Source organism: Salvia miltiorrhiza, chromosome 1 (assembly GCF_028751815.1).
Source record: "Salvia miltiorrhiza cultivar Shanhuang (shh) chromosome 1, IMPLAD_Smil_shh, whole genome shotgun sequence".
Taxonomy (NCBI): Eukaryota; Viridiplantae; Streptophyta; class Magnoliopsida; order Lamiales; family Lamiaceae; genus Salvia; species Salvia miltiorrhiza.
The window spans coordinates 73,839,819-73,848,787 of NC_080387.1; the positions used below are offsets into that span (position 1 = coordinate 73,839,819).

Sequence of the window (8,969 nt, forward strand, 5' to 3'; positions counted from 1 at the left end):
TTAAATTAATTAATATTTCAATTAATATATTGCAAGGAACAACTTTTTTGTGAGCAACTAATTAGTGCTTGTAAAACATGGTGTATTTGATTTCACAAGAAAATGCAATAATAGACAAAGCCAAGTATTGTAAAAAAATTTTAAGAATTTCCTTTTGTCAAAATTGAATGGTTTATCCATAGTTACTAATACATTAGACGACTGGCCATATTTACTCTACATAAGATTACCTAAAAATGAAGCCCAAAATTTACAAAAATTATTGGCTGGAAAAATTTTCTATCTTGTGTGCTTGTTAATCTCTTCACTAAGAATCCGGCTAAGTAAGCTTGGTTCATCAGTCAAGTTGTTACCGTGCAAAACACCGGCGAGCGTCCGAAGCTCCTCCGAGTTTGCTTTCTGTAAGAGGCCGTTGAGAGTTCTCTCGACGGCCCTCAAGGCCACGGGCTCGGCCATGACGTTAGTAGAGCTGTCTATTGGTCGCGACTGTGAAGGATTCTGCATCCGTGATCGTGATTGCCAGTACTCTTGGCAAACTCGATCGCGGTCCAAAGCCTGAATTGCCTGTTTAGAGAGAACCAAATGGCCATTTTAGTATCACCATTTCAACAGGTCAGTTGGTGAGACATTTCCCCTCTAACCATTAGATTAGGGTTCGAGTCATCACGGAGAGGAATTAGGAAACCATTATCGATCATCCTTACGAAAAAACAACAACAGCAACAAAAAAGAACTAAGGAGGAACTGCATATTTAAGATCTTGTATTTTCATTTATGTTGAAGATAGGTTTATATTTGTTATGGTAAATATCAGTTTCTAGCCCAAAGTATACATGCTTCTTGAGAAATGTCCCTACACTTTCGACGACAACATAATAGTATTCAATAGATAGACTTTGTTTTCAATTAGGACGAGACCACTTTTCCGGTACTGAAAAGTCGTGTTGGCAATAAGAAATCTATAGAAAAGTATACTCGGATAAAACCCAATTGTTTTCATGCACATTTCCATGTATGACTCTTCCTGTAGAAAAGTGGGCCCGTCCTCGGTTTAAAAACGGAGTCAATTTATTGGATACTAATTCAGTCATTATCGAAAGTGTGAGATATTTATGTAAAAAGGCGCATACTTTGAGCTAGAATACAAGGACAGCGACTTCGATGCTAACAAATACTTGAAATGTAGGGGACCTAAATAAACTTTATTCCTATATGAAAAACATCAGCAAATCATATCTTCAAGTGAATAAATTCGAAGCTCAGTCAGAAGAACTTGCCTGCATAATTGCTGGCGAAGAAAAGCCGAACATTTGCATGCCATCCACACTCCCAGGAGGCTGCAAAGGAGGAAGCTTCCCCTTTCCGAGCTTATGTCGCTTGGCAATCTCATGATTTGCTCGCTCCCGAACCAGTTCCCAGCATCTACCAGCTGAGACATGGATAAATACTTCACTAGGATCGGTCTCCAACGACACCTGAAAATGCAATATATCAGCACTATTCAACTTGCCGTGTAGAGAAAGCAAAGGGGATAAAAGATCTCAAATCTGTGTCATGTAGAAGAACAAAGTAACACGAAAGATCTCAAATTTTCATAAAAAAGAGCAGATGGTTTAACAAAAACGATAAGAAAATGAGTAAATATTATTCTGCAAGGATTATATTATGTGCAGAAGGTTTTTACATTTATTTGATGCTATACTTACCATAAATAAAGGTCGATCCAGCCCAGCATCTAGGATTTCAGAGACATAATAGCACATATTGGTCGGATCAATGACATCTATGTACCTTACTCGACTCCTAAATCCTGTACACAACAAAAGAAAAAAACCCATTATATTTTTCAATTTAACAAAGAACTGCATATGATAGATGCTCCAAGTATAACTACGCATCAAACCTACCCTTTGGATAAATAGAATTACTATCGCACCATAATTTTCCACCACACACGGCTCCAAACTCCAAAGGCTCGACATTGCAACTGATTCTCCTGATTACTTTTGCAATACGAGGACCCTTCTGACGACGATACCCATCCATATTATTTTGATGGCTGGACGGGTTTGATACAGTAAGCATGTTATCTACAGATCTCAACTCTACATCCAGCTCTAACTTTTTACAACCATCTTCACCTTTCACTTTCTCATCATCCATTTGTTGGTGATTACGGCTTGCCTCATCACAATCATTCGTCCTGCACACATTCTTGTTGGAATCGGTATCCATCAACGAAATATTAATGCAAGAACTGGTCGGAGGGTTGCTTCCTACAGAACTTTCAGCCTCAGCTTGCTCCTCAACTTTAACATACGCTGAACTAGGAATGGATACAGCAGAAGGAGGAGTAACAGTGGCCGTGGACGCTGGTTTTTCAGTGCAACCATCTAACTTTGTCATACTATCGGCGAAAACTGGCTTCTGAATACCTATTGTCTCCTTTTGAGAAGACTCCTTTACAAGACACAGCTTTTTGCTGGGTGGTTCATCTTCTTCATCATCACTCAGGAGTACGACATCCTTGTGTCCTGAAAGTGATGTCTGCTTCTCCTCAGATTTATCAGAAGCTCCTGGAGACGCTTTCTCGGGACTAGTGGATTGAAAAGCCTGACAGGATTGTACTTTATGTCCGGGAGGCGGCTGTAAAGAGTTTTCTCCTTTGCACGGACTACTAGATTTAGATGATTTTACTTTCAGAGAAAAACGGGTAGCTGGCTTCACACTTTCCAAAGCCAATACTACCATAGGCTGTTCCACATTCTTAGAAGAGTCAATGCTGCCTATATACTTCGTTGAACTCAGAGAGCCTCCACACACTTCCCTTTTCTGCTCCTCTGAAGAAATTGCACTGGGTGCTGATTCTTGTCGAGCTGATTCTTGAGATGTAACTTGCTTTTTTTCTGCAATATGAGAACTGAGAGCAAGGCCCAAATCAAGTCTTGCCCATCTATATACTGCACTTAGTTTCCCCTCCAAAGCTTCAACTAATACATTCAACTCCGTGATGTCATAACGAAAAAGGTAAAATTTAGCACTCCATGAGCACGAACACAGCTGTTTGGCGTGAGTCAAGCATGCATATTTATCTGGTGAACACTGCTGGCAACCTGCAGCAGATAGGTGTAGATCGAAGAGGCAGACACTGCATTCTCTCTCACAACTAGCATCAAAAGAGCCCTCCATCTTCAGTACCTTTGATGATTTGCTAAGGAATTCCCTCCATTCCCTCTCCATGTCAACGCGAGTCTAAACACAATATAATGTGCATTAGAATGATATTTGGACTAGATTGATGAGCAGAGGGATAACGGAAAGACACAATCAACAACAATTTGAAGGAGGGGGGGTGGGTGTGTTGGTTTAGTGGTAGAGGTTAATGCCTGAGCCAAATGTCTACCAAGTGCTCAATATTGACAAGAGACAACGATTGAAGAGGTAATAGATACCTTGAGTGCTTTTGATAAGAACCCATCCTTTCCGCAAGCTTCGTTCCATTTCAAATTATTTAATTTGCACTTCCTCAAAAAATTATGTTCCCAATTTTCTTTTACAGCTTCTCTAGCAGCGCCAAGCAATAGTTTATCATGTGAAATGGAAGTTCGTCTGCCTTGCTCACGGTACAGCTCGATAGCTTTATGTCCATGAGGCAACCAGTCAACTGGTGCAATATTAACTGCCTCAGCACAGTTAAAACCACAGTTGAATCCAGCATGATAAGCTCGAGGGAAGGTCAGTATATATTCTCCTGGATTCTGCACACACCGATAAACAGGGCACCCCTTCAGACCTTAGGATTGAAGGCGATAGCTGGGTAACCTGCATATTGTTCAAAATACTGAATTAAATTCAAAACAGTAGAAGAAAGCTACATGTTATTCACTTGTTAAAAAGGCAATTGAATGGCATTCAAGCAAACACCAGCGATATATGACATAAGTAGGCGAACATTAAACAGGCACTGTTAGTAGCATATTGGTTTGTATGTTACTAAGGAAATAGTTACACAATAAAGTAAGGAATTAAAGCTCACCAGCTTATGAAGCAAGTCAGGCTGTTCTTCGAAGAGGTCTGGTAGATGTTTTCTCATAGCTGCCTCCAGTTTCACGGCATCTGATCCTGGAACGCCATACCACATTTTTGGAGCTCCCCAATGCATGTAATTCAAGGAGTACATGTGATGGTCCTCTACATGCTGTTGGCAAGTGAAGAATAAATGAGAAATTAATTATATATAGAGAAAAATAAAAGCATTAGCAGTAATGAGACTACTGAAGGACAGAAACAGTAACAACTAAAGATAGGAAATCAAAGATTGTGTTCAAATGTGAATGCAAATGAAAAGAATTCTTTACTTACCCAACAAAATGAAGAAAAACACATTCCTACATACAGCCAAGGAACCACAACACCAGATATGTCACTGCTTTCAAATGTTAGAACAGAACCAGGAAGTCTGGGGAAGTTATTCAAGTTCCATCCTGAATTAATGTACTTCACGTCTGAAGCAGAAGCAACTTGGTGAGCATGTTTAGGAAACCCACTGCCAAATGCTCCAGTTTCCAGATCAGCCCCATAAAGCACCTTTAAGGGAATGGAATTTATTAGTACTAAAAGCAAAGAGGTAGGTCAATGTGATTATTATTTGAAAATAGAAAAAAAGCTCCATACGAGACCAGCACCAAAGAATACCTCAATTTCTTCTGTTGGTTTCTCTACCATCCGCCAGTATTCTCCCTCAATGTCTTGTATTGTGGGATGCCACGGCTCGTTACCTCCTAAATTCGAACTATTATTATTTTTCCAGAAGTACTGAGCCTTGAAATCGTCATCATACTTCTGAAATTCATTCAGAGTAAAATCTGGACCAGGCTCAAATCCGAATTGATCAGCCTTGTCTGGAGTTTTAATGTCCTGCATACAATTTCCATTATCGGCTCCCCTTCTCGGGTATTTTCTCTTTTTCCTCTTGTCATAATTGACTTGGAAAGTCTTTCTCATCGATTCCCGATTCTGAAGTTTGTCTAATCGCTGGATTCGTGTCGCGAATTTAGACCTTTCCCGTATGTTCTTTTCCTTCAGAGGACAAGGAGGTTTCCATGATGGAGGCGGTACTATGCGACAGATCCCATACATCTCTGCTTTAGAGCGAATACTTGATATGTATTTTATGGTGTCTTCAAACTCCTAAAATATTTGGTGAAATTAAAAAAACATAAGTACTTTCAAAACTAAGAAGCTGATCAGCTCCTTAAGGGATACCAAAAATTAAGAGAACAGAGTAGTTAAATGGCTAATAGAAACCTCTTCAGAAGGATAAAACACAGGAGCCTCCTCAAGTTCAGGCCTTCGAGCTCCTTCTGGACGCCATTTTGCAATAACCTGCAATGAAAGTCTAAGATAAGCAGGCAAACTTATAATAGTTTCGAGACCCCAAATCAGCCCAGCACTTCACAACTAGAAAACGCCAATAAACCAGCCTATAATGCCGAGGACAAAGTCTTTTGTAGCTAGGCTTAGCATGAAAATCCAAAGGGCATTCTCTGGAATTGATTATATACCTTTTGGCAGTTCTCACATGCTTCACACCCTCGAAGAACCCCTTTCGGCAACCAATTCCTCGAAATCCTTTCCTGAAATTGCACAAATAGGGACCTTAGTTTGAGAGAACTCAAAAGAGTTGAAGAATTTTTCGTTAACTAAACTTGACCAACCTCCTCTAACTCCTGCTTTATCAATGATCTATTCCTAAGAGACGTGCTGGTTTTCGCATTGTTACATTGTGTTTCTAACTGGATACTTTCTGCTCTAGAAGGGTTGGCAGAACTTGAATAATTACTGACTTGATCATCCTCCATCTTGGCCTGAGTGAAGGGTACAAATGACTCGAAACCAGGCGGAATCGATGAGATGTCCATATTGTCTTCTTCAAGACAATGTCCAACAGTTATGGCTGAAACCAAAAAAAAAAAAAAAATAACATAAATACATGAAGAAACAAGAAATAGTTCACACGCCTATGAAGCTATTGCAGCCCAGAGAGAAAGAAACACTAATGAAAAACACAAACCTCATTCAAGAAAACCTTTCAAATTCCTCATGATAAATAAGCATAGTAAAAAAAGCTGAAAAAGATAAACTCTAACATTGAAAAAGGAGTCACCAAATACAGTCTGAATCGCAGATCTGACCCTAATTCAGCCACCATTCATAGTTTTGGTCCCAGCAACACAAACCAACCAAACATCATTCACATATATTACTTTCTTAAATAGCCCCAAATTAAATAAATTTTCATCTCTCTTTTATCCAACAATCCAGATCAAACATGCATAGCCATTGATCCAACAGCAAGAATTGAAAGAAAGTTTCAGCTACTTTTTTGTAATACCAGAATTATAATAAGATCACAAGAAAAATGGCCCAAAATCCCAGAAAACAAGCAACCTCAAAACCATGGGCAGCCCATAAATTTCTCCCTATGAATTCAAGCAATAAATTCAGGAATTTCACAATTAACTAAAACCCCCAAATTAACCTAACTCTTGATTTGAAAACCCTTCCTCCACAGTTCGAATTTATGGCCAATTTATTTCTCCAGATAATAATACTAAAAGTTTGGTATCTTCGTTAAAAGGGCACAATGCTACATATGGTTCCAACTCTTGATATTTTATCAAATAACAATCAAATCTAGAAACTGACCTTCACTTATTTTGGAATCCCCTTGATCGTTCGTTAAATTGATGAACTTCTTTTAGGGAAAAACGAATTGTGATGTATAAATATAAATTATATTAGGGATTTAGTTAGAAATTATAATTCGATTAGATGAGGGAAACAGCATTGGACCTAAGTAGAGAAGAAATATTTGATGTAATTTGACAACGGTTTTATGTGTATATTTTGGTTTTATAGCGTCACGCTATATTATTCATTTTTTTTTCATTTTTTTTTATTACTCCATGTTGTTGGGTTGGGCTTTGACTCTTTCTAGAAAATATTTCTAGTCATTGTCATAAATTTATTTGATGAATCTTGCTTAGGAGATTCGAGTAATATTCATATTTTTGATAATTTTATTGGCATTGAAATTTGAGTAGATTATTAATTTTATATACTATATTTGAATGTGATAATATCTTTTTTATTTTCTTTACTGATGTGGCGTAGAAACTGGTTGAATTTTTTTAGCAGAAACATGCATACAGTAATAATCATTAATCAACACGTCAAACTCAAAAAACTAAGTAATTTTTTAGCCATATACAAGACTTAGTAGGATATCAAGTAGACATACACACTTATTTGATTAGTTTTTTATGGTGATGACACGAATTATTAGTATTATTTAGTGTTTTTCTAGTTTTGATTGGATTTAGGTAATTTTCTTCATAAATTTGTTGAATTAAGTTCTAGTATGTTTATTTGCAAAGATTGGAGTACTTGTGCATTTACTTGTATTTAAATCGAGTAATTGTATTTTGATGTGTGCCACTTAGTAATGATCTAATTTTAGTACAAAGAAAATATTTTTTTCTTTAATAAAAAAAAATGTTACACTCAAAAAAATAAAAAAAAACACACTCACACTCCAGCCCCTAAGTGACTCGAACCTCCGACCTATTAGTTCAAAGAGAGACATCTTACCATCAGTCAACAGACTACGCTTCATTGTCTAGTACAAAAAAAATATTGAGGACTCGTTTTTATGAATTGAAAAAAAACAAGTTCCTTTGGGACAATTCACATGGTGACGACCTTTTCCGCAAATAGAGAAAATTTGGGTTCAAACCTCATCGCTTTCCTTCTTTTAAAGAACAAAAGAAAATTTGAAACTACACTAATTCAATTCTACAAATGAACATATATGCATCCAGTTCAAAAAGTAAATAAAAATTCGTAGACCCAATTTTCATAAAAGAAAGTTACTAAAATCCAATTGAAAATATGTAAATACTCTTCTTTAATGGAAAAATAACAAACACTTGAAGATACACAAAATGCATATTAGACAAACTTGAAATATTCAATTATTTTTCGTTCGAAGGGGAAAAACTTGGATTCAGAGATTAAATATTCAACAAAGTGTTGGGTGTAATTTAATTTTAATTGAAATAAGCCGAAAAAGACATGTAGTATGGGATAGCTTATGTTCATGAAAATATATCTATATCTATATATCTATATATATCTATATAAAAGCTCAACCACTTATATAAATAGTAAGTTATGTTTTCCCGCCAAAATCATTTTACTATTTTTAGAAATAAACTTTTTTTTTTATTTAATTTTAATTTCGTCTACTTCAGATTATATGAAATTTTTTATTGTAATTTTTCATGTTGCCCCAATTAAAGTATTAGTTCATTTTTTATCTTTTAAATATTTTATATTTACAAATAAAATGTAAACAAACAGTTCAATAAATAATTATAATATTATTAAAATATTTATATTGATAAGATTTATGATTAAAACTGTACTTTAAGATATTTATTTATTTATTATTTCTTAAATATTTAATCAACATATGTAAAACATTTAAAATTTAAGATTAATCAAACATTATGATTGTGTATCAATTATAATTTCAAAAAATTAATTATAACATAATCCTAGTTCTATAATTTATTGGATTAGTTATTTTTAATCTCTTAAATATGATATAGGTAATAGTTATATTATATATAATTTTTTAAAATGGAATATATAGTACATATTTTTGTATAAAATGGTCACGCATGTTCAGTAAATGTAAATAAAAAATTTAGTAAATGTAGGAATTAGAGATGTAACAAGTAGTGGTGATAATGATGATTATGCATCTACCCATCTCCTTGAGGATATATTACTTAAAGCATTTGATGTTCCAATACAAGACATCATTTCAAACATTTACTCGTCCTACTCTAACAACATCAACAATATATAATTTTTATTTGAAAGAACGAGCAATAAATGTT

The 8,969-nt window shown here is 35.5% G+C and overlaps 1 pseudogene; it reads right to left on the bottom strand.

The window, feature by feature from the left end:
• Positions 1 to 138: 138 nt before the first annotated feature.
• Positions 139 to 6,683, bottom strand: LOC131006082 (putative lysine-specific demethylase JMJ16; annotated as a pseudogene).
• Between the last annotated feature and the right edge of the window lie 2,286 nt (positions 6,684 to 8,969).